Genomic DNA, 26,274 nt, shown 5'->3' on the forward strand with positions numbered 1-26,274 from the left:
CAAAGAAGGGGAAAATCTCAAAACCCGACTCCTTTTTTAAATTGATTAACCTCTTCCCACCCAAACCCAAAGCAACTGTCAGGTTGGATGCAAATTTCTACTGTTTTGAGAAGTGTGGAAACTTTCTCTCTAACCTATTTCCTAACACCATGCATACTTTTATAAGCATGGTGTTTTAAAATATAAAATAAAAAATTTATATTTTCCCATTGTGGTGTAGACATTTAGCTTGGAAGGGTAGTTATAATTCTGCTTAATAAGAAACCATGTGCCCCAAGATCAGTATGGTGTAACAGAGTCTAACACAGAGTGTTAGACTAAAACCCAGAACACATGGGTTAAAATCCATGCCTGGCTGTGGAAAGTCAGTAGGGTAGCAATAGGAAACCAGTCCCTGAAGATGTCATGTACAGTATCTCAAATACCTTGTGAAGGTTGCCATAATGCCATAAGTCAAAAGTTAGTTCATAGGACATAATAAATAGCAATATCCTATGGCTATCCTGCCTTAGAAATTCTAGAATTTTTGGTCCAAAAAGTATGTTCTCTTTCTTCTGTCCCAAGCTGCATTACTTTCCTTCTATTGACATGTAACTTTATTTGCCTTTTTGCTGCCTATTTACCCAAACCAAAAGTGGCAGTTGAGGTTCAATATATTGTCATCTGAAGTGGTGTACTGTTTAAATGAAAGATACTAATATCTATCTCGAGTAGTGTTTCCCAACCTTTTTTGAGTTGTGACCTGGTTTTATAATAGCCAGGTAATCTGTGACACCCCTGCCACATTTACGTAAAAAGGCATTTTTACAGGGTAAAGAAAATGTATTAAAATAGATTTTTTTTCCAGAATATAATTCTACCCTAATATATTAATATTAATGTAATAATACATAACGGGGGGGGGGGGCTGTAAACCTGTCTCTCTCAAATAAAAATTGAGAAGGAAAGTGAGTTTATTTTTGGGAGTGTAGAAATGACCTTTCCTTCATGTCTCCTCCCCTCCAAAAAGCCCATCCCCCTCAAGCCCAACTAAACACCTTCTCCACAGGCTCCACCATGGGTCCCACCCACGCCCTATTCCTACTTCCTCGCTTTTTTGGTATTTTTGTCTTCCTCTTCAGTGACTTAGGTGGGGCTCAGAGGCATCTCTCTGTTGAGGTCCCCTCTCCATTCACTGCACCACCATGGCTGCACACAGAAGAGCAAGAACCTCAGGGGGAGCAAAAGGCACCACTGTCATGGCAGCAACAACTTTTCAGTCCTGCCACCATCTTGGGTGTTAGCATTGCCAGCCTGCATTGCCTGCTCACCTCATTCCAATCTCTTTGAGCTGGGCTAATGCTCTGGTCCAAAGGGCTGATGTCAGTCCTCCAAAGGTGGATGCAGAGGACCAGAGAGAAACAAGCAAGAATGGCTCTTTCCAAGGGGGTAGGAGCGATGTGTCAGGGACGTGGTGGCTCTGCAGGTTAAACTGCAGAAGCCTCTGTGGCTGCAGGGTCATAAGACCTGCAGTAATAAGATTGAATCCATGCGACGGAGTGAGCTCCCATCGCTTGTCCCAGCTCCTGCCTACCTAGCAGTTTGAAAACATGTAAAAATGTGAGTAGATAAATCAGTACCACCTTGGTGGGAAGGTAATGGCGTTCCGTGTCTAGTCACACTGGCCATGTGACCACGGAAACTGTCTATGGACAAATGCTGGCTCTATGACTTGGAAACGGGGATGAGCATGGCACCCTAGAGTTGGACACGACTGGACTAAATGTCAAGGGGAACCTTTACCTTTACCTAGGAGTGATGTGCATGCATAAATGGAAAATCCATTCCAAGGGGTAGAGAAATAACTAAGGTTTCTTGCAATTCTGATTCAGATAGAAATTATGTATCTGTGGGCCAAGAGGGTTAAAATAAAACAGGAATACGTATACCATATTTGATATAATAAATATTAAAATAATTGCAACTAAAAATTAAAGTCAAGATAGTTTTTAATGTTTACTTGTTTTTAATTATTCAGTTACATTTTAATTATCATATAGATAATTGTTTTTTAATATTATTATGTTTTAATTCTTTGCCTTTTAATATTATGAGCTGTCTTGTGTCCCCTTATCAGGAGAAAGTCAGCCTATAAATAAAACAAATAAACAAAAATAAGCATAGTGACATAAACACACACACCCGAAAACATTGTTTATCCTCCTTGGGAGTCCCAAACTCCAGGCTGAGAACCCATTATCTAGATGGTTATCTTGCATTTGAGTACATGTCTAGAAGAAGCTTTGATGCTGAACTTTTGTCTAATACTGTATAATGAATGCATGCAATAAAGCAGAGAAGAAGAATGAAAAGGGTTATCTAAATTCTTCATGATCAAATCTGCTACAACGAGAAACAGGCCCTTCTCTTACTTATAGTGACTGTTATTGGGACTAAATATCCAAACAAAGTGGACTTCAGACATGAGGCAAAATAACGTACAAAAATGTCAGCTGTTTGCCCATTTAGTCTTCTTCTTCAATTCTGAAGTCTTGGAGGAAATGTGCTTTCCCCTTTCAGGTCACATGTCTAAAATAAACAAGTCAGCTACGAAAATGACAACAAAGAGACAAATAACATGATCAGAAACCCTACTTCAATTGGTGTATACTACTTTGGAATGTAGGTGGTAGAAGATGGAATGTTTACGCTCTTCCCGATATATGTTTCAGGATTCTTGAACATATAAAACATCCATGCCAGGCAAATCATTCTAGTCTGATTTAGTCTCTTCTGCTCTAACCTTTTTGATTTCATTAATTTTTAAGGAGTGAACAGCAACAAAAAACATTTTAAGTCATCCTTTCCCCCCCCCCCGCCCCGCCCCACCCCATTGGACAGACTGAAGAAATGCTACAGCTGGCAATAGAAACTGTATTTTGTCTGTAAGATTGTTACCCTAAGCATATTTACTTATTTGCTAATTCTACTGAACCTTTTTTCTTTCTTTTTCAAAGCCTGTTTAGGACTGGGTGTTAAAGGTGATGGCTAGAGAATGGCTATTCCCTCCAGATGGCCCACAGGTTCTCAACAGAACTTATTCATTAATGAATTGGTTTTATACCAGTACAGTATCTCCTATCTTGAAGACGGTTTCTTATCAGATTGCAATGCTTGTTTCTAACACCTGTATTAAATATTCTGGTACTGTATTTCAATTTAAAGCTCGTATGAAGGTGACCTTCGCATTTCCCTATAGCTCTGCTGTGTGCCTGATGGTTTGTGCAGATTCATTAGGTTTTCATGAACCTCACAAGGAATGCCTAAGAGTTCTGTTGTCTTTTTATAGAAATATTTTTGCAAATCTGTATTTTTCCCTTTTGGAAATTATCATTGCCTCACTGAAGATTGAAAGGAATGAAAGCTCTCAGTTTTTATCTTAGAAGAAATTAAATATAAATTGCCAGAATATTAATGTGTTTTTACTCCAGAGCAAGTGAAATAATAAAAATTGTGGTGGCGAACTGTAATTTATTAATCTGGTCACATGCCAGTCATGCAAACAATCATGCAGTCTGGCACTCAGCTGGTATTTTGTCAATTACCTGCAGTTCATAGATGTGATTTTACACAACTTCACATATTCCAAAATAAACAGGCCAGGAGTGGTGAACCTTTGGCACTCCAGATGTTTTGGATGACAGCTCCCATAGTCCTTTAGCACTGGCAATACAGTCTGGGGATTCTGGGAGGAAAATCCAAAACATCTGGCATGTCAAAAGTTTACCAGCCCTGAAGTAGGCTGACATTAATGTCTTTCAATGGTTGGTATCATGATACAATGCTAGCCATTACAAGGCAAACTCATTCTTCATGCCCACTGAAAATGAAAGTAAGGTATGAATTTTAATTGCTTTCTCATGACATATGTTTGGAATGTAGTTTTGTTGCATATTCTTACATTCTAAACTGTACAATTCAGAAAAACGATTTGGTAGCAGGCTTTGAGAATTACACAATTATACAGCCCAGATCATGTTGCTTACCGTACTATATTGCAGTGGAGTAGGCCCACTGAAACAATGGGGATTTGTTAAATCAACTCCTCCATAAGTTCCATTGATTTAAATGTCATACTCTACCTCTGAATTACTTTAGCACAAAAAAAAGTAGAGTAGGCTCCTTTGAATCAATGAAATGTATGGAGAAGTTGACCCACTAAATCCCCGCTGATTCAGTGGGCCTGATGTAGTGAGATTTACTATGCTAACCAACCGGATTTTGGCCAATATGAAATAGATTCAATGTTTAAATTGGCACCTTTAGCATAGGCGGCCCATGGTATGAAGTACTGTACCTTCTTCAATGAGAACATGAGCCCTGGCCTTAAATTTATATTAAAATGTTCACTTGGAGGAGCTGTAAATTCTTACAGGTTTATTAATTGATGTGAAATAACTTATTGCTTGTAGAGATAAACCTTATTTATCTTCTGCCTTCAGATTGGTATGGAACAGGTATGGACTTTACCATATTTAACTGTTATACTCTATAAATTGGGTAAAGAACAATCTAAACAAATATATAGAGAAAAAATGAGTTCATTCATTAATCAGTGGCGTATGAATGGCCATGATGATTGAACTTCTACATTCATATTGAACATCATGGCAGTGCTGTAGCATTGGCATACTACATTTTTTTCTTTTATACTCCTCCCTATAGCTTTGGCATTTCCTGCAAATTGGCTTCATAGAGTTTACCAGCTCTCTGGGGTAGGTTTTTGGGGTAAATGGGGATTTGCTGTGGGGAGGAGAAATCACTCCCTGTAAAGGTGTTTCTTTTAGCTCACTTTTTGCAAACAAATAGAGGTCTTTACTTACTCAGTAATAAAGCTGCTGCCACCAGGTCCTCTTCCCCCTTTCCCTATAATGGACGAGAGGGAAATATGTTTCCCTCCATATGATTGGAAGAGTCAGTAAACAAAAACCCAAAAGACTGGTCTCACCAGTCCAGAATTTGGGAACTCACTGCTACATAAGCTGAGCAGACAAGGCCCTGGGTAGGTTAGATTTTTATCTAAGAAGTCAGACTTTATTACCTGTCCAGGAAAGCAGTACAAAGGCAAGAGTCATCACAAGTTCCTGGAGTGCCACTTAATTACAAAAACAATAAAACAGAGTGACCAACACAGCAAAAAATAAACATAGGATTGGTGCATTACATACTTTCTCGAGAGTCAAAAAAGCAAGTGATCCTTTCCTGTATGTTTAGCCCTCACTGTTAACAGTAGCCAGCATTCTGTTTGTAACATAAAATTATATTGTTTGGACATTTAGTCCCAATAACAGTCACTATAAGGAAGAGTTCCAGTGCTTATCTTTTAAAAATATGGTGGAATTCCTTTTTATTCACCCATATTTGTGGTGTTGAGTTAGGGCTGTCAGGTTTTGGGTTTTGTTTTGCTTTGTTTGCATGAAAGGTTCCTCAGAAAAGACAGATTCATCCATCACGATTTAAAAGGTATGAAAAAGTTTCATGTAAATCTGGACAGATCGTAGACATCAGGTTGACCAAGCACTGCATCCTAATAAGATACTTCATACACCTTCACATTGCCTTTTCTGACATCCACCTGGGGACCATTTGCTTGCCAGATGAATCCTCAGTAGACAACAACAACAATGAACGTCCATCACCTACATTCCTTAAAATGACAGAAGGATCCAGTTTCACATTGTATTCCTGCTACATATTGAAATGCTTGGCTGAATCCACACATCTTCTCCAAGCTGTCAAACACGCACAGACTTGCAATAAGGTTGATTTGTTTAATCTATTCCTTCTCTTTATTTATGCGTTTGCTTTCTTGCTTGCTTGCTTCATAGCTAAATGCAAGACTCAAAGTGTTAAGAATATATATCTTTATTAAAAGCACTGAGGACAAATTACATGTCACTGGTGCACCTGTTTTAAAAAGCAAATTATAGACAATGAGTAAGACTTGCTAAAATATGCATGATGAAACAGCACCATTTCCTCTGTGGCATATTAATAGTATTTTTGCCTAATTAGTATAAGTTAAATACATCCCTGCTGTAGGAAGTAGTAAACCAGAACACTGAAATAATTTGTTAGTTTCAGCAGAGTCAAAGAAAAAAACAGTACCAACTACATTTAGCTCAATGAGAAGAGAGGCAGTCCTGATAAATTTATAAGGGACCAAATGGTTGATGTTTACATGGGTGTGGCTGTTAATTAGGGAGTCTCCCTGCAGTCTCAAGATGCCTTACTAAGCTGTACTGAAAGTCATGTTTTGTTCAATATCACCTTCATTAGGAATGCTCTGTTGTACATACATATCTTGTGACTTGGGCTGCATTCTACAGCTTTGCTGACAGCAGTGAAAGGACTTTTAAAGAATGGTTCAAAAACTTTGACATCTTGGAATGCCATACTTCTGCACGGGAAGCATAAGAATCCTTTGGGATGACATTGGGAAGATTCCATGCAGGGAGAAAAATGTTCAGACTCTGAATTCTTCCTCCATAAGAAAACCCAGGCAACTAGGGGACAAAACTGTGTTTAGTCTAAGAAGTGATCAATAGAGCTAAGCTCTTAGAGGGGGAATGGCTCCTTTTATGGACAAGGGAAACTACATAAACAAATGTCAAATTACTGCTTGCAAAAAAAGGAGGAATGGACACAGTGTCTCCTATGATTAGTACCAAGGAATGTTTGGGGCAGTGCCTCACTGAAATCTCGGCACAGGGAAATTAGCCACTGAATAAAATTTTTTAAAAAGTCCTGAAGGAAGTTCTTGGGAAAATTCTTGTGGTATGGGTAGATGCTTTGGGTGGGTGGGTGAGATGGCTGCTGAACCAAGTCAATGCAGGCTATGTATATTAAGGCCTAAAGCAGAGTTAATGACTTGGAAGAATCTGAAAAATCTCAACAAAATGCTAGTCATCTGCTTTACTTAACTATTTTACAGGGTGGGACCTCACATGATTGGAAGTGCCTCTTCCATTAAATTAAAAATAAACTGCTGAAGAATGGTGGTAATTGTGTGGATTTTATTTCTCCAGGGTAGGAGCTTTGGTAAAAGAAATCAAGTAATTAGTTGCTTGGGGGGGGGGGGGTAATGAGGGTGTCACAAAGTCACATTTCTGAAGTAAGGTGACATTAGAAGTGAAAGTATTTCATTGAGGAAATGAGGATTGTTTTTTAATTGCTTTTAAAAGTTACCTTTAAAGGGCATTTTAAATGCATTTTAAAGAAATTTGACAGCAGTTTATCTTGTTTCATGCTATTTTCTGATCAATATTTTTAAAAAGGTAATAGAAAGCTACTGAAAAGTAACATGCAGCACAACAAGCAATGCAACAACAATATTGTAGCAACCGCAGGTTACTTTTATGATACTGTGATGAGTAAGAGGAACTTGCAGGGAGAGAAGCCTCTTTCTAAGCTCTCATCCTATGGGGCAAGGTATTCTCAAAGATAACACTCAGTGAAACAGTTTCCTGGGAATGAATGACCAATGTCTTTGACATTTCACTGGAGGTGAAATTTCCCTTCCACTTGCAATTTTAAAAGCATCTCGAGTTTGATATAGCTAGTTGGTTTTTAACTGAGCCCAGTTTTTGAACTGATTGCTGTATTTCCTTTTTAATTGGTGATATTTTATGGTTTTTAAAAGGGACATGGTGGCGCTGTGGGCTAAACCGCAGAAGCCTGTGCTGCAGGGTCAGAAGACCAGCAGTCGTAAGATCGAATCCACGTGACGGAGTGAGCGCCCGTCGCTTGTCCCAGCTCCCGCCAACCTAGCGGTTCGAAAGCATGCAAATGCAAGTAGATCAATAGGGACCACCTCGGTGGGAAGGTAACAGCGTTCCGTGTCTAAGTCGCACTGGCCATGTGACCATGGAATATTGTCTTCGGACAAAACACTGGCTCTATGGCTTGGAAACGGGGATGAGCACTGCCCCCTAGAGTCGAACACGACTGGAAAAAAATTGTCAAGGGGAACCTTACCTTTTTATTTTATGGTTTTCTAATATAGTTTCCAAATTGCACTAATGCTGTTAAGACTTAAGACATTTGTCAGAAGAATGTGGAAAATTCGACCTTGTGGTTATTTCACTTCACTATATTCGAATCCTGCTTTTCTACAGCATTTCCATCTATTAAGTCTGCAGCAATTTAACCACTTGCTTGGGTGTAAGCCCCATTAAAATTAATTCTATACATGTTTTTGGAAAAGACGTTGATAGGACTGGATTGTAAGAATAGCCCTGTTCAGACATTATCTTTTCAGCCATTACAAACAGGTAAATCTCTCTCTTTTTCCTCTGTATGAGAGAATGGAATGAAGAAACTGTTAAGTTCTCTTTGTTGTTGTTGTTTAGTCGTTTAGTCGTGTCCGACTCTTTGTGACCCCATGGACCAGAGCATGCCAGGCCTTCATGTCTTCCACTGCCTCCTGGAGTTCGGTTAAATTCATGTTGGTCGCTTCGATGACACTGTCCAACCTCCGTCGTCCCCTTCTCCTCCTGCCTTCACACTTTCCCAACATCGGGGTCTTTTCCAGGGAGTCTTCTCTTCTCATGAGATGGCCAAAGTATTGGAGCCTCAGCTTCAGGATCTGTCCTCCAGTGAGCACTCAGGGTTGATTTCCTTCAGAACAGATGGGTTTGTTCTCCTTGCAGTCCAGGGGACTCTCAAGAGCCTCCTCCAGCACCACAATTCAAAAGCATCAATTTTTTGGCGGTCAGCTTTCTTTATGGTCCAGCTCTCACTTCCGTACATCACTACAGGGAAAACCATAACTTTGACTATTCAGACTTTTATCGGCAAGGTGATGTCTCTGTTTTTTAAGATGCTATCATTCTCTACATGAAAGCAAAACCTCAGATTTTCCAGGCTCCATGCTTTTGTGGGGAACCTACATGCAAGCAGGAATTTCTCCTTTTCAGATGCATCACTCTCCACTTGGAGAAACTGATGGAAGGGTTTAGTAACTCTTTGGTAAGTTGGGCAGCTAACTACTGAATAGGGCTATCATAATCCTTTTTTTTTCCAAACACAGTCACCAAGGTTGTTGATTTTAGGCTATTCAATATTTATTTGCCTATTAGCATTAACATTTGCTTTACCTACAAGATATTTTTCTGCCTAAGTTCCACCAGGCAAAGGGCTCTTACTTGTTATCCTCTTAAGTGTCTGGATCTTATGCACAACCATTCCTCCTCTCTGCCAACCTCCTGATTCTGTTAAAGAGAGTACTGTGTGAGAGGTGTTGTCTGGGACACCTAGGTGTAAAACGACACAATCCCCTTACAGCAGTTTGATACCACTTTAATTATCATGGCCCCATCCAATGGAATCCTGGGATTTGTAGTTTGCTGCAGAGGTGTTTAGCATTCTGTGTTGTAAGTCAGGGGAGGGCACCAGATTGGTGCAGCAGAGAATTCTAAGTACTTAATCAAACTACAAATCCCAAGAGCTCTTAGGATGAAGCCATGACTGCTAAAGTGGTCTCCAACTTCTGTAACTGGGTAGTGCAATGTTCATCAACATACTGTGCTGGGCTAAAACTCCTAGCTGCTGATGGGAATTGCAGTCCCTCTTTCTTCTAGGAGGCCACAAGTTCCACACCTCAGCTGAAAGCAAGCAAGATTTAACTTGTAGAAGAAAAAATACAAGTTGCTCCTAAACGAGAGGCCCTGCTTTGACAGGAGGGCCAAATTGCACAGGATCAGTCCTTAGGCTGGCAGTCTTCTGCAGGCTTCCCTGCACCAGCCAGTAGTTCTCCCTTGAACATTAGGCTGCTTTCTCACTCTGAAAGATGAGGCAGAACAGTGCAATCCTATGCATGTCCCACTGAGTTCAATGAATGAGGCTTACTCCTAGGTAAGTAGATATAAGATGACCACGTTAAGACTGGGGCGTGCTTTTCTTTTCTTTTCTTTTTTAATTGACGCTCACAACCGCACAATGCATGGCAGGAGGGGGACAAGAGAGCCTGCCGCCTCGGCTGCTCTTTCGCAGGCTGGACGGTACAATGGCTGGAGTGGATGCTGCGGTAACTCGAGAAGGCGCTCTTCCCCCCCTTTTTTTTCTTCTTCTCCCCTTGCTTTCGGTTTTGTGTGTGTGGCGTTTTTGCTTTTAACATGACGGAGTGCACGGGGGGGGGCAAGGCGAAACCGCCGTCCCCCGTTCGGTGGGAGATTTCTGTAGTGAGCTCGTATTTGGCAGCCGAGGCGCGAGCCTAAGAGGCGAAGGCAGGCGAGCGGGGCGAGCAACCACCACCAGCAGCAGCACAACCTCCAGAGGAGCGTGCGTGTGTGTGTGTGTGTGTGTGTGTGTGTGTGTGTGTGTGTGTGTGTGTGTGGCGGGGAGGGGGGGACCCCACAGGGTTGCCGGCCGGCTTCAATGTCATGCGGTGAGGCTGCCTCGCACAACACGCCCACCTCCTTTCCTCCCAGCCGGGGTTTTTTTTTTTTGCCGCCCTGCGCTGCATCACTTCCCAAACTGCTTCCCAGACGTGGAAGGAGCCACGGAGGCGAGCCCGACGAGAACCAGGCGGCGGCGGCGGCGGCGGAGGTGGTGGAGGAGAAGGCGAAACGAGAGGGCGGCTGCTTTGGCCGCTGGGGTAATTTCCGCCCCCCCTCAGGCCAGCTCTTCGCGCGCCTCGGCGCTGAACCAGAAAAAAGAGGACCCCCGCCGTCGGGCTGCCCCTGGAGAAGGCGAACGCTGTTTCTGCCGTTGGAAAAGCCGGGGAGAGAGAGACAGAGAGAGAGGTAGTTCAATTCACACACACACACCCCTTCCCCCACCCCTGTCTTGCCGCCGAAGGGGGGCTGCCTCGTGGTCTCGGCGAAAGGGCTTTGGGGGTCCGCTCAACTGGTGGACGCGGCGGCAGCGGGAGGGGGGGTAGTTGGAGAGACGCAGATGCCTCCATCTTTTCCTGTGCCTGATGAAGGAGGAATGGGGCGGGTGGGGGCGTCTCTGTGTGTGTGTCTGTGTGTGTGTGCGCGCGCGCGCGGGCGCCGGCAATTGCTGCCTGCAATGTATGGAAAGCGGGCGGCGAGGGGAGGGAAAGAAAAGGAAGACGGAGCAGGAGGGCTTCTCCCCCCCCCCTTTCCCCTCGTTGGCTTCTGTGGCGGCAGCTGTGCGTAAAGGATGTGTATGAGACAGGAGGAGCTGAGAAAGGGCGGAATCCCGGGTCTTGTGAAGGGAATCAGGAATGGGTGTGTGTGTGTATGTGGATGGATTATCAAAGGGGATCATTAAGGAGGCAGCAGTTGCTCCCCGGGAGTTAGTTTTGCCTCTCCTCTCCCTCCCCTCTAACACCTTTATGGTTCCTCACGATCTTGTTCTGTGGCCAGCTGACTAATTCTCCCCCCCCACACACACACACACACAAACACACAGAGCTGATCCTGGTCATAAACGATGCACAGCGCAAGCCTAGCCATGCCTACCGAGGGGCCGGCAAGAGTTCTCTGAGACTTCTGTCCAGGAAATGTGTAAAATCGGAGGCCGCCTAGTAGACCTGTACCTGGCATCCATGCCAAATGACACAGAAGCTCTCCGCATATGTGAAGGAGAGAGAAAATAAAGAGAAATTCTGCTGCCTGGGGAAAGGTAATACAGCTATTAGGTGTAAGATCATCAAGCACAGTAAATGATCCCCCACTCCACCTTCCAGATGTATCCAGGAATGGAGTTTTGAACATTGCTGTGAAGCTTCACTTACCTCCGCATTGTGAATCCAAAGACATATAAACAAGGGGCACTTGGTTATTGAAATAGGATGGGTGTTCTTGTAGACGGAACTCTGTTTTGTGGGAATGCTAGCTGCTTAGGAGATCCCTGGGACAATGTAGTGGTAAAGGGGCTGGAGGAGAAAACAGATGGTAGTTAAAACAGAACAGAGCATTTCCTGGTGTTTACTGCTTACTGATTCTTACTATGTATTGTTTGAAACTGAAAAAAAATGGCCTCTACCCCATCAGATAGGGGAGCAAGGAAAGAACTAAATCGCCTTGCAGTTTGGGTAGGGACAGAGTAGTTGGAGTGCTGTTGAAAATCGAAGGATGAGGGGGAAGAAGGTATTGAAGCCAAACCTGACATCACACATTTTGGGTAAGAATGGGCACAGAGAATCACAGTTGTGGTTGTGGAAGCACATTTGCTTTGCAGGCTTAGGGAGACAGGTTCAGTTTTTAAGTGGAGACCAAGGACTGAAGATCAGTATGGTGGGGCATAGTGGTCTACGGGGTGCTTTGATTTGGGAGGAAAGAATGCCGCAAGGGGTCCAGGAGTACAAAGTACAGAGGAGCAGAGCCATTGACTCATCTCTGCGCATGAACTGGAAAGAGAAATGAAGGACAGAGATGTGAGAAAGAAACTACTCTCTGTATGGGATGTGATACAGATGCAAGCATATTTGGGTATGAGTTTTCCAGTTTCTTATGAACCACTTCATTTAATATATGTATTTCCTGGTGTATGTGTGTATATATACAGTATATATATATATTAGCTTGGGGGGGAAGGAGCAATTATGTTGGATCAACTGTTCATTGAAATTAGAAAGCACAGATCCTGGATTTATGCTGCAGTTACATGGCTTGTCTCTTCTGAATGTCACCACTAGTTTTTGCTTGCTTCTTATGTTTCTGAAGTGCAGCAAATGCAACCATAATTTATTTTGTTAATATGTTGGCCCTTTAAACAATTTCTTTTTTTTTCCCAAACAGTTGAGTGAGAAAGTCATATTTCATGCTTTTTCTTTTTCTTCACTGTATGAAGGGTGTTAGAATGTGGGCCAAGCAGCATGTTACATGCTATTGTAGCTTGATGATGGAAAAACCAGGGGTGTATAGATAGAACCCTTTCAGTGCTTGCTCACAACTGCCACTCTTAATTGTTTTTTTTTGTTTGTTTGTTTTTGCTGTATGGGGTCTGTAATTTTTCAAAGTACTTGCGATGGGGAGCCCCCTTTGGTACAGTCAGAAAAGGATGTGATTGCTCTGTCCACCTGGCCACTTCTCCATTTTCAGTTTCCTCCACAAGTTAAAAGATTTGTCACGCTGCATTCCCCACCCCCATGACCCAGTGTTTGTATATTCATTTGGGAAGAGAAGGGATTTGTTGGCAAACAAACAGGAAATGGCAGGCTAATTGGAAGCTCTGGACTGTTTACATAAACATGTTTCTGTCAATTCCCAATTTCCACAGACAACCTTCTATTTTATCATAATTGGTTTTGCTTATGTGCTGCCTTCACTGAATTGCTCCTTGGGTCCATAACACAGAGTACAACTGTCAGAAATGATTTTTAAAATCTTTTGGGTTCAGCAACTAAGAATTGTACATTTGTAAATTTCTTGTTCCTCAACTAGTGCTCCCTACATGTTTAGGACTGCAGAATCTGTCATCTTTGGCCAAGGCAGAGCTAATGGCTAGGAAGGATGGAAATTGTAATTGAAGACATCTCAAAGGAACTCAGTTGGGAAATGCCATTCTAGACTTTTTCCCCCCCTGCTTTTGTTTTCTTTTTCATGCAGTTTAGAGTTCATATAGGTCTCAGTTCAGAAGTAAGCCTCACTGAGTTCAATAAGGCTTCCAGTCAGCTAAGTGAGTTATAGGATTTCAAGTTTAGGGCACATCCAGCCAAAGTAATTGATTTCTTAATTTCATTGAACACAGTGGTTAGGTTTTAAACAGCTGCTTAACTTTGGTTGGTTGTGTCCTGAATTCTAATGCTTTGGTTTAAAGAAACCTATGAAGTTGTGCTCACTTCAGGAATGGTTTGCCTTCAATGAGTTTGCAGCCTAAGGACTTTAAATGTAATGTTTATTCACAGTTTATTTTGAAAGATGCAAAAGAAACATGTGACTATGCCATTTGATCTCTCTAGCAATTTGTGTTGGTCACTAGCATTTTATGAATAAAAAATATTTATTGGTTGTTGTGGGTTTTTCGGGCTCTTTGGCTGTGTTGAGAACACGGCCAAAGAGCCCGAAAAACCCACAACAACCATTAGATGCCGGCCATGAAAGCCTTCGCGAATACAAAAATATTTATTGTTATTATATTAATTATTTTCAGGTGTTCATTGTGTTTTATGTATATATTATATCAGCCAGACTAAATGTTATTACTAGTAGTTTAGGATATGTGCGTGAGGAGCTGGTGGGGTACAGCAGTTAGTGTGCTTGCCATATGGTGAGTTGATGACAAAAGGCAAGGTTTTAAGTAAAAAATGTTCTTTGCACCACCATGCAAAGAAAAATACAATCCAACCAAATTCACCTAATTTATATGTGACTGGTCTGTTTTCTCTGAAGTTAATGCCAAAACACTGATAAGGGCTAATGACTTTTAAGACAGGTGCATTTGGATATGCTATCCTAAAAAGGGGGGGGGGGATATTGACTGTGTTTATCTGCAGGTATTCATCCAAATGTATAATGATGGTGTCTAGCTAGATAGGGCAGTCTGTTTAAAACCTAACCATTGATGCCAATTAGATTAAGAAATCAATCACTTGGGCTGGACCGTGCCCAAAATATGCAGTCCTATACCCATAGTCATTGTTTGGTGTGAGACATAATCTTTGTCTAGAATGGGAAGTGGCACAAATGCTTTTGTTGTTGTTGTCACATGTTAACTGAATCAGTTCTGTTCTGGGGCAGCAGGGATTCTGGGACGCATATAGACAATGATTGTTTAAGAGAATGGAGATAAAAAAATGGTTGTCTTTATACTGGCAAACGGGATTAACATCTCAGCATTGTGATGGAGACCATCTGAGATTCCAGCACTATCTCAGTGTTTGGGCATGCCTGGTGAATGTTTTGCAGAGGCTTCTCATACCTGCTAGGGATTAATTTCACTTTTACAACTGAACTGTACTGACCTTACAGTCATGGGAACAATGCCCATTCCACAAAAGTGTTGGCTTTATTGCTCAACCATCACATATGGATGAGGGTGCATGACAGTATGTATATTTCTACTCCAGAAGGGTTGAATACTGCATGTAGCAAGAAGTTAAATCATCTGAAGAAGTTGTTCATGTATAAATGCATCTATCATCAGAAACACCTCATAACTCAGTGAACTTCTTTACCGAGAACATTCTGAAGTGGCTTAGATTGCAGTCTTAACTCAGATTACAGGTTCATGCGTGCAAACATGGTAGTTAATGTGACTTGTCTAGAGCTATTTGGGGTTTTTAATGGTAATATGCAGCACCTTGAATTGATGGCAGGCAGCACACAATTATGGTACTAGCCTTGTTTCCAGGGAAACAAGCCCTGTTGAACTCATTAGGACTTACTTTTAAGTAAGTGTCATACATAGGTCGAGGCTGCAAAATGTGTTCCTATATGGTCTTAAGTTTTGATGCTGTCACTGCATATCTGAGGTTGTAGATATTTCTTCTGGCAATCTTAATTCTGGTTTGGGATTCATCCAGTCCAGCCTTTGGCATGATGTATTCTGCATATAAGTTAAATAAGCAGGGAGACAATATACATTCATCTTTTAGTGAGAACCTTATTAACCCTAGTCACATTGTGCAAAATGCCAGTCATTGTTTTCTAGGTAGCCACAGGCAGGCTTTGAAGCTTGTGGGATCTGCTTTGGTTTTCACTAGCGCGATTCAAGATGTAAAAGGAAAAATCTGGGTCCAAAATTGTGGCTGAGGGATTGGCACATAGCCTGATGCAAAATCATAGCTCAGGACACTAGCAATTACCTGTATCATCCAATGACCCATGCATTGTCCTATATATATCTTATATAGAGAAGTACAAAACTACATTTGAGTTACTTCTGATCAGATGTTCTGACAGTACAGTGGTGCCTCGCATTACGACATTAAATCGTTCCAGCTGTAGAATGAAATCGTCATAATGCAAAAATAAAAAGCCCATTGAAATGCATTGAAAGCCCTTCAGTGTGTTCCAATGGGCTGGAAACTCACCATCCAGCGAAGATCCTCCATAGGGTGGCCATTTTCGGTGCCTGTGCAGCGAGGAATCCGTCCCAGAAAACAGCTGGGAGCCATTTTATTTATCCGGCAGCCATTTTGAAACTGCCAATCAGCTGTCCAAAAATCATCGTATTGCGAAGAATCGGTTCCCGAAGCAGGGAACCAATCATCGCAAAGCAAAAAACATCTATTCAGACCATGGTTTTGCAATCGCAAAAGTGTAATGCGGTTTCGTCGTAAAGCGGGGCACGACTGTATAAAGGAGAGGGAAAGTTGGGCAACCACACTTTTCTTCTTGTGAGTCAGAAACCCTCCCATTTGCTGCAGATTGTCCTATGACCTAGAAGTTACCTAGCCTCTTTTCTGCTAAGTCCTGGTCTACGGAGCTTCATTTCTGCGTTGCAGTTGAGAATATCCAGTTTGCTATGCATGTTTGTTTTACATATTCATTTAATCGATTTGTCCTTTGGCTGCAAAGTGTACAACTTTAATAAAAATGTTTACACCATAAACAGTGAGGACTAAAATAAATTTTCAAAGAGGCAGATATGTCAGTATATTTCAGGGTATATATAATGAACAGCAATGTCTTTTAGTACGTTCAAGGCTAGCAGATTCCTGTATAACGGGTGTAACAGCGGTCTATACAATAACATTAAAAGGACAGTAGAGGATAATAATAACAGTGATCTTAGAACTGCAGAGCTGCAAGGGACAAAACAGTGAGGTAAAACATTAGATAACAGTGCATCATTTCAGGTTTTTGCAACTCATTTAGAGGATATTAGTTGTGGTTAGGATGGTTTTGTCCCTGATTTTATAGCTCAGTAGGTGGAAGATTAGACTTCTTTTTTGTTAAGATGACAGTTATGTTTCCTATTGAGTTTAAAGTACCTTGCCTGATAATTGTTTTAGATCATCCAGGTGAGCTGTTAAGTAAATTAGCCATATTTACACATGCCTTTAAATAGCGCAGATAAGCTGTACAAGTTCATAGGTTCAGCATGTACAACCTATTATTTCTCCTTCAAACATTTATCATTTCAGTTGTAACTCAAGTTAAAATCAGTCATTGCTTTCATCCTGTGCATGTTATTTTGGCCACTGGATACCAGAGTGTGTGGTGGGGAAGAAATACACACTGATGGAATGGGGGAGTACTGGTCAAGTACATGAAGAGGTCCAGATGGTTATAGCGGAAATGGGAAGCAAGGAATCTGAAGAGATCTAGCTTGTATGAACAGGGAACAGAAACAAATGGAAATTGAGGCATTTCCGTTGCCCCTGAATGTCTAGCATAGGGGTAGGCAAGTTTTGTCTGATTTTTAAAAGTCTTTGAATTTGAATTAGGATGTGTCATCAGAGTGAGTGGATGAATGGGGAGGGAAATGTGGAAAAGATAGAAGGAGACGGCAGGAAAGGAGGTGGGAAAAAAGAGAGCTTGGCTTCACTGCAAAATAGGTCAACAGGTCAATCAGTACTGACTGAATATGTGAGATATTGAAGCCCTGTTCAGTCATTCTAGTTTTTATAGTCACTGGCACAGTGGACGAACTACCTCTTCCTCTCTGTTTTGCCCATGTGAATTGTAACGAGCCTGAGAAGTTCTTTGATTGCACATAGACTCTACAAGTGAGCAAGACCTACAGGAAATCTGGGTCCTTGCTCACAAGTACAACCTACATGTGAGCCAGACCCTCCTCTTCAGATGCATCGTCTGAAATTCAGTAATGTAAAGTTGCACTGTGTAAGCCTGATGATGTCATCAGCCACTGCTGTAGTTTCTTAATTAAAACTTTCCTTTGTTCAGTCGTTTAGTCGTGTCCGACTCTTCGTGACCCCATGGACCAGAGCACGCCAGGCCCTCCTGTCTTCCACTGCCTCCCGGAGTTGGGTCAAATTTATGTTGGTCGCTTCGATGACACTGTCCAACCATCTCATCCTCGGTCGTCCCCTTCTCCTCTTGCCTTCGCACTTTCCCAACATCAAAGTCTTTTCCAAGGAGTCTTCTCTTCTCATGAAATGGCCAAACTACTGGAGCCTCAGCTTCAGGATCTGTTCTTCCAATGAGCACTCGGGGTTGATTTCCTTTAGAATTGATAGGTTTGTTCTCCTTGCAGTCCAGGGGACTCTCAAGAGTCTCCTCCAGCACCACAATTCAAAGGCATCAATTCTTCGGCGGTCAGCTTTCTTTATGGTCCAGCTCTCACTTCCATACAACACTACAGGAAAAACCATAGCTTTGACTATTCGGACTTTTGTTGGCAAGGTGATGTCTCTGCTTTTTAAGATGCTGTCAAGGTTTGTCATTGCTTTCCTCCCAAGAAGCAGGCGTCTTTTAATTTCGGGGCTGCTGTCTCCATCTGCAGTGATCATGGTGCCCAAGAAAGTAAAATCTGTCACTGCCTCCATATCTTCCCCTTCTATTTCCCAGGAGGTGATGGGGCCAGTGGCCATGATCTTAGTTTTTTTGATGTTGAGTTTCAGACCGTTTTTTGCACTCTCGTCTTTCACCCTCATTACAAGGTTCTTTAGTTCCTCCTCACTTTCCGCCATCAGAGTGGTATCATCTGCATATCGGAGGTTGTTGATATTTCTTCCTGCAATCTTAATTCCAGCTTGGGATTCCTCCAGTCCAGCCTTCCGCATGATGTATTCTGCATATAAGTTAAATAAGCAGGGTGACAATATACAGCCTTGTCGTACTCCTTTCCCATTTTTGAACCAATCCGTTGTTCCATATCCAGTTCTAACTGTTGCTTCCTGTCCCACATATAGGTTTCTCAGGAGATGGATAAGGTGGTCAGGCACGCCCATTTCTTTCAGGACTTGCCATAGTTTGCTGTGGTCCACACAGTCAAAGGCTTTTGCATAGTCAATGAAGCAGAAGTAGATGTTTTTCTGGAACTCTCTTTCCTATCCTACCTCAAGTTTTCCTAAGATCCCTTTGGTCTTCGTAAAGCCTTTGTTGAGATAGTGAGATGTGTATGTGGTGGGAGGTGTCTTACATGTCTGGAATCCACTGTTTCTAGACCTTTCGCAGCCACTGGGGCTAGTGGCCACAATTTTTGGACTGTCAGATTTCAGCTAGTGTTCCTAGCAGTGAGACAGGGGTGCTAGTTTCTTTTCTGATAATGATTCCATATTACAGAGCAATTATATAGGGCTTCAGAAATAGTATTTTGCTGAAGGCCACCTGATGAGAAAAAACCAGGGAAGGGTGGGAGGGTAGGTAGGTAAAATATTTATATGCTGACTGATTTACGAAAAAGAATGAAACATGCATTATATTAAAGCTCACAGATAAGGACAATATTAGAAGAACAAGTCATCAGAGTACAATTTGTTGTTGAAGGACCAGAGCACGCCAGGTCCTCCTGTCTTCCACTGCCTCCCGGAGTTTGGTCAGATTCATCTTGGCAGCTTCAGTGACACTGTCCAGCCATCTCGTCCTCTGTCGTCCCCTTCTCCTCCTGCCTTCACACTTTCCCAACATCAGGGTCTTTTCCAGGGAGTCTTCTCATCAATGGCCAAAATATTGGAGCCTCAGCTTCAGGATCTTTCCTTCCAGTGAGCACTCCGGGTTGATCTCCTTCAGAATGAATAGGTTTGTTCTCTTTGCAGTCCAGGAGACTCTCAAGAGCCTCCTCCAGCACCACAATTCAAAAGCATCAATTCTTCAACGGCCAGCCTTCTTTATGGTCCAGCTCTTGCTTCCATACATCACTATTGGAAAAACCATAGCTTTGACTATGTGGACCTTTGTCGGCAAGGTGACGTGTCTGCTGTTTAAGATGTTGTCTAGGTTTGTCATCGCTTTCCTCCCAAGAAGCAGGTGTCTTTTAATTCTGTGGCTGCTGTCACCATCTGCAGTGATCATGGAGCCCAAGAAAGTAAAATCTGTCACTGCCTCCATCTCTTCCCCTTCTATTTGCCAGGAGATGATGGGACCAGTGGCCATGATCTTAGTTTTTTTGATGTTGAGCTTCAGACCATTTTTTGCACTCTCCTCTTTCACCCTCATTAAGAGGTTCTTTAATTCCTCCTCACTTTCTGCCATCAGAGTGGTATCATCTGCATATCTGAGGTTGTAGATATTTCTTCCGGCAATCTTAATTCCAGTTTGGGATTCTTCCAGTCCTGCCTTTTGCATGATGTATTCTGCATATAAGTTAAATAAGCAGGGGGACAATATATTTATTTATTTATTTATTTATTTATTTATTGGACTTATATACCGCCCCCTAGCACTACAAGCACTCTCCGGGCGGTTTACAATTTTAATTATAAAGGCTACACATTGCCCCCCCAGCAAGCTGGGTACTCATTTTACCGACCTCGGAAGGATGGAAGGCTGAGTCAACCTTGAGCCGGCTACCTGGGATTTAGCCTTGTCGTACTCCTTTCCCAATTTTGAACCAATCAGTTGTTAACTGTTGCTTCCTGTCCCACATATAGATTTCTCAGGAGATAGATAAGGTGGTCAGTCGCTCCCATTTCTTTAAGGACTTGCCATAGTTTGCTGTGGTCCACACAGTCAAAGGATTTTGCATAGTCAATGAAGCTGAAGTAGATGTTTTTCTGGAACTCTGGCTTTCTCCATAATCCAGTGCATGTCAGCAATTTGGTCTCTAGTTCCTCTGCCCCTTCAAAATCCACCTTATACTTCTGGCAGTTCTCAGTCCACATACTGCTGAAGCCTACCTTGTAGGATTTTGAGCATAACCTTGCTAGCATGTGAAATGAGTGCAATTTTTGGTAGTTGGAGCATTTTTTGGCACTGCCTTGCTTTGGGATTGGTATGTAGACTGATCTCTTCCAATCTTCTGGCCACTGTTGAGTTTTCCAAAGTTGCTGGCATATTGCTACACTCAATATGAGTGTAGCACCTTAACAGCATAATCTTTTAAGATTTTAAATAGTTCCACTGGGATGCCATCACCTCCACTGGCCCTGTTGTCAGCCATGCTTTCTAAGGCCCCCTTGACTTCACTCTCCAGGATGTCTGGCTCAGGGTCAGCAACCACACTATCTGGGTTATCCAGGACATCCAGATCTTTCTGGTATAATTCCTTTGTGTATTCTTGCCACCTGCTTCTGTTAGGTCCCTACCATTTTTGTCCTTTATCAAGTCCATCCTTGCACAAAATGTTCCTTTAATATCTCAAATTTTCTCGAACAGATCTCTGGTTTTAACTGTACAAAGGCACTCATAGCCACTGCCAAAACTTGGGCATCCAGACTCATTGGTTTAAAGCATCCTTCCCTGTGAATTGTCCCAGCATAAGCAGACTAATGGCAAGCTTTCTGCTGGAAAATGACGTGCCTTTCTAATATGCATATTTTAATACCCACAATCATCTCTTCTACTGCCATACTTGTTGTGATACTTCCTTTTCAACATTCTTTCAGAAATAACATTCTTCAAATAGACAACTCAGGCACACCAGTAATTAACCCATTTTCACCCACAAAATGAACAATTTTGTTCAGGCTTTGAAAGATTCAAAGTTTTTGTTTGTTTTATTGCCTGCTGTAGCTTCCAGCTTTCTGTTGTGTAGTACTATTGCTTATAAAATCAACATATGCTGTTTATATACAGTACCTATAAAGGCATCAATCAAAATAAACCAGAAGCAAACTGATTTGTTTTCTGTTTTTTTAATAAATTGATATTTGTTCTAAAAATAAAAAATGAACTTGACTTGTTATAGAAATATCTAGAATGTTTATAAAACATATGAGCTGCTGTCTCTAAAGATGGTGGCAGCAGATGCCAGGCGGCATAGGAGTAGGTAGCAGGACCAGGTGGGGAGGTGATTGGGGCAATGAGAAGGAGGAAGGGCATCATTTTTGCTGAAAACAAAGCGCCAAGCAGAATAAAAGTTCAGCGTTCTGTTTCAGCAAAACAGGATCCTCAAACCAAACTATGAACTGAACCGTCAACCAGCCCAGTTCATGGTTTTTTTCAGCTTGTAATTTGGTTCGTGTCCATCTCTAGTCACTATAAGTCAGCTCCAACCTGGATTACTAATACCAGGTGAAAACATTGGAAAAGTGATCAGATCGACACATGTGGACACAAGTAACCTGACACTAAGATAGCCAATGGAGTATCTTTTGGAATCAGCATAGCAGTTGTTTATGACATGAAGCGCTAGCTAAACATTTTACTTGGATCTGGTGCCGAAATGTGTCTGTTGTCTCTTGTCAACTAAATAATCACATTTGTGAACTGGATGCAAAGTTTATTTACTCTTGTGTATCCCATTCAAAAAAGGGGGAGGAAACTACACAAGTGAGATATGAATAGGCTACAGAGCTGACGTGCTGGCTTGGCTGAGTCTCTTTTCTCGCATCCTTTCCATTGGTGGGCAGAGTTTGAGGAAACAGAATGTGTCTTAATTAAAATTAATAAACTTCCTTGAATTACACAGTGGATAAAATGGTTCTGGCAGGAACTCACAGAGCAAATTGACTTCAAGTTTCTCTCAGCAGACCACCTGTTATTTGTTAGTTCACCTCACCTAGCACTTATTGTCTCAATACATTCACTCAGAGAGAGAATAGGTGATGAATTAATGAGAGGTAATGAGAAAGAATGAAATTTCCAGTTGCTTACTGTTCTTCATAGATAACATCATATTGTGTAAAAATGTTTGTTTGTTATATAATTGAGCTTAACTGGTTAACTATCTTCATTACTGACTGATGGGTTATGTAGCTAACAGAACACATCACTAACTGTCCTTAGGCTCCATAGCTAATGCTGACAGAACCCTGGCTGGAGAAACAGGTGGGGAAAAGAATCTGAGATAGAGAGGGAATAAATGGCTGCTATTGAGTTGACTGACATCCACCCCACTCCAGGCAAAGTCCCTCTCAACTAAAACCTCTCAAAGGTCTCGCACGTGGGTTGCAATATATCTAACACTTTCATGCTTGTAGTATCCACTGAACATTTAAAACGGGATTTCGTTGTTCCAGATTTCATGTTCACAATCTGATGAATGTTCAGGTCCATTCCAAATAGAGCTCAGTTGTTTCTTATAGCGAGTTTTCAGAGTACAGACTTTATAGACAGAAATGCTTGCCTACAAATGCACACTTGAAAATGTGGTGGCATTGGCCCACTTCAGAATTAAGTAATGCATTACAGTGTGTGGACCAACTTCCTACATCTATGAGCTTTCCTTTTTCATTCCAGTGGAAAAAGCCAAAACAAAAGAGTGTGTGGCTCAAGGAAACATTTGAAAGATCTTATAACACTTTTTTTTTTGGTGGCACCTCGAACATTCATATATTTATTTGGGTATAAGCTTCAGGGACTACAGTGCTCATTGTCACATTGTGAGTAATTGGCCTTTTATTTCTTATGAGCAAGTACAGCTCAAACTGAAGCGGCTGACTTAAAAGCAGAGAAGGAATAAACAAAGCAGACGAGCAATAAAGAGAACAACAAAAACAAAAAACAAGAACAAAATCCAGTTAAATTGGGGCAATTAAGAGACAAATTAGCTATTACTCAGTATCTCTTTAAAATCAGAGAACTTTATTTTCTAAATGGTTTTGTTATTGTATCCCTGAAACACTGACTGACTTTTAACTGCGTCACACTCTAAAGAGAAACAGAAAGTTAAAAGACATGGACGGAAATCACTTTCTCATCCCCCTGTCCTCCCTTAATGGTATATATAATGTACCAGAGGTTTAAGAAGATTTGAGTTCTCAAAGAGAGTGTTAAATAGAGGCACCTGGGGAGAATTCTGGGTGTAGATATACAAAAAGGGGGAACACCCCCCCAAGCGGCCTTGCTGTGATCTGCGAATGGTGGATTATAAATTAAAATTGCCCCGGCTGAATTTGGATTTACAATTGGATGTGTTAAGTGGGAGTTTGGGCCTGGACTGATCCATTTAACACGAAGACTGACTGATCAATGGTTTTACTGTTTTATGGCTCTTCACTGAATTTGGAGTACAGGAAGGAAAAAAACGAATTTGGTGGATGTGATGTGAATTGGAGAGAAGACGGAAGCAGAGACGGGCCTGCTGAATTCATAAGAAGCGGTATTAAAGTATCTGAACTTTTTAAAAGCTGAATTGTTTTAATTCTCAGTGGAAAGCATTATCTTACAATAACTCTATATCCAAGAAACAGAAACGACGGCCTTTAGTCAATGTGCAAGTCCTTCAAAATTAATAATGCAAGATTATTTTAAGAACTATATACAGGAGTTCCAAATGAACATTATCAATCAATTTAAGGATCAGATTAAAGCCCAGACATTAGAAATTAAGGTGGTAACGTCAGGATTTAAAGAGGATGTGAAACAGACTGTTCAGAAGGAAGACCATTTCATCAAAGCAGTGGGAACAGCAGAAAAAGAGACTTTATAATCAAGATTGAAGAAAGATAAAATAATGGGCTTTTATGAGAGGAAGGCTCAAGTGGATGAGCTCTGGATTTATACTAATGAGAAGACTATTCAAAATGTTTATTTGTTTGTTAGAAGAGAATTCAGAGAAGGAAAGGGTGAAAGCAGTGATGATGGAAGGGGTACAAAATCTTGGCTATAATTTAGACATCTATGATTGGATTTGAATGTGGAATGATAATTATGGATGGATTAAATTAGTAAATTTGAGAGAAAATGTTTTAAAGATGTTCTATAGATCAGAGGTAATCAACCCCCGGTCCGCGACCCAGTGCCAGTCCATGGCCTGAGCTAGATTGGGCTGTGGAGACAGACCTCCTCCCCCCCGCATGCACTCCCCTCCCCCAAAGCTGCTTTGTGCACGTGTGCATGTGCCAGTGCCAGCGTGAACACTTCCGCAACCCTTCACGCATACGCCGGAGCGCCCGTGCGAAGGGGTGGACACAGGCATGCAGGGGCTCCTGTGCATATGCAAAGGGGTGGGGGAGTGGTCATGATGGTGCTGGCGCACACCCACGCTCCCCACCACTCCATGCATGCACCTGAGAGCACATGTGCCTAAGATCATGCGCGAGTGTGGGGGGTGCCCCACCTTCCTCAGAGGCTCAGCTGCTCCACGGTCCCAAAAAGGTTGGGGACTGCTGCTATAGATGACACTTGAAAACTGGCAGAAAGGGTGTTAGAGATTAGAAACTCAGGTTTAAAATATTCTCAGCAACTTCAGACTCTCTTTTGTATAGGTGGTGGATAAGTGACAGAGTAAAATGATTTTGGAGATAGATAAAAACAGACATATAAGAAATTACATAAGTATATATAACCTTTAAATTAGAAATGCTCTTTCTGAATATATCAGAAATTGTTGATATGAAAGGTTGTGTGTGTGTGTTTGTGTGTGTGTGTGTGTGTGTGTGTGTGTGTGTGTGCGCACATATACATATACATGCATATGAGCCCAGAAATAAACATGAATAGAGAATATAACATAAGCTTTTTGTTACTGTAAGAGAATTATGGAGTCAAGATTATATATTACATATTGTACTATGGTAAACACTTCCCTACGTATATGTTTTGTATGTATTGTTTGTCTGTTATATAATAACAATAAAAAGAAAAGCACAACATCCCACATTGATATACCAGAGGTTTTTTTAAAAGAATTGGATAAATAGATGTTGGATGGCAGCCACTAAGGAATGCTCATTGTTCATTAGTTTATCATTCCTTGTTCAATTTCTTGTTTTCTTCATTATTTGCAAAAGACCTGTCTCTTAATACAACCAAAATACAATCAAATTAATGCAAGACAAACTTTTTCTTTTTAATCTACCTCTGGAAAGCAAGTTCATAACTTGAAGAGGAGAAGGAGAGAATTGCTATAATTTTAAGAAACAATAGGAAGCTTGCATTGTACAGCAGTTATGTTCAACAAGATCTTTTTTGGAAGGTGAGAATAAAGGCATTTCCTCCTCCACCCATGCCGTTGCTAAGCTGTAATCTAATATTGTTGAAAAAGCAGAGGGGGAGGAAGGGAGGATGGAATAGAGAGGTCTCACTTGTCCTCAAGATATCACTTTGTTCCGTCAGAAGCTCCTAAGGTTACAAGTCTTGCCAAAGTGTTTTTTTTTTTCCTTCGAAGTAGTCACAGCTGAATGGTTGGTGATTTCCATTTTACTGAAAAGCCAGTTGAATTGAGTGGGTATATGCTACTATGAATTTTAGAGCATTTGGTTATTTGTTTCTTGGTCCAGTGCCAATTAAACACTGGAGTGTTCAGCACTTTATAGAATTCATATTCTGGTGGAGTAGCTGTGGGGATTGCATTGTTCTTCACAAATTT

At 41.5% G+C, this 26,274-nt stretch overlaps 1 protein-coding gene across 6 annotated transcripts in view; it reads left to right on the plus strand.

Annotated features, from left to right (window-relative positions):
- LOC110077731 (PALM2-AKAP2 fusion protein) overlaps positions 1-26,274 on the plus strand; it is a 125,548-nt gene that overhangs the window by 7,878 nt on the left and 91,396 nt on the right. Inside the window, exon 1 of one of the 6 annotated variants that reach the window (XM_072992002.2) lies at positions 9,447-9,894. The exons of 3 other annotated variants lie outside the window; for them this stretch is intronic. The gene's annotated coding sequence lies outside the window, so the exon portion shown is untranslated. Of the gene's footprint in view, positions 1-9,446; positions 9,895-10,594; positions 10,785-26,274 lie in introns of those variants that run through there. 2 more of the 6 variants (XM_020791112.3, XM_078384864.1) reach the window with 2 other exon arrangements.

The sequence above is a fragment of the Pogona vitticeps genome, chromosome 2, assembly GCF_051106095.1.
Source record: "Pogona vitticeps strain Pit_001003342236 chromosome 2, PviZW2.1, whole genome shotgun sequence".
NCBI lineage: Eukaryota > Metazoa > Chordata > Lepidosauria > Squamata > Agamidae > Pogona > Pogona vitticeps.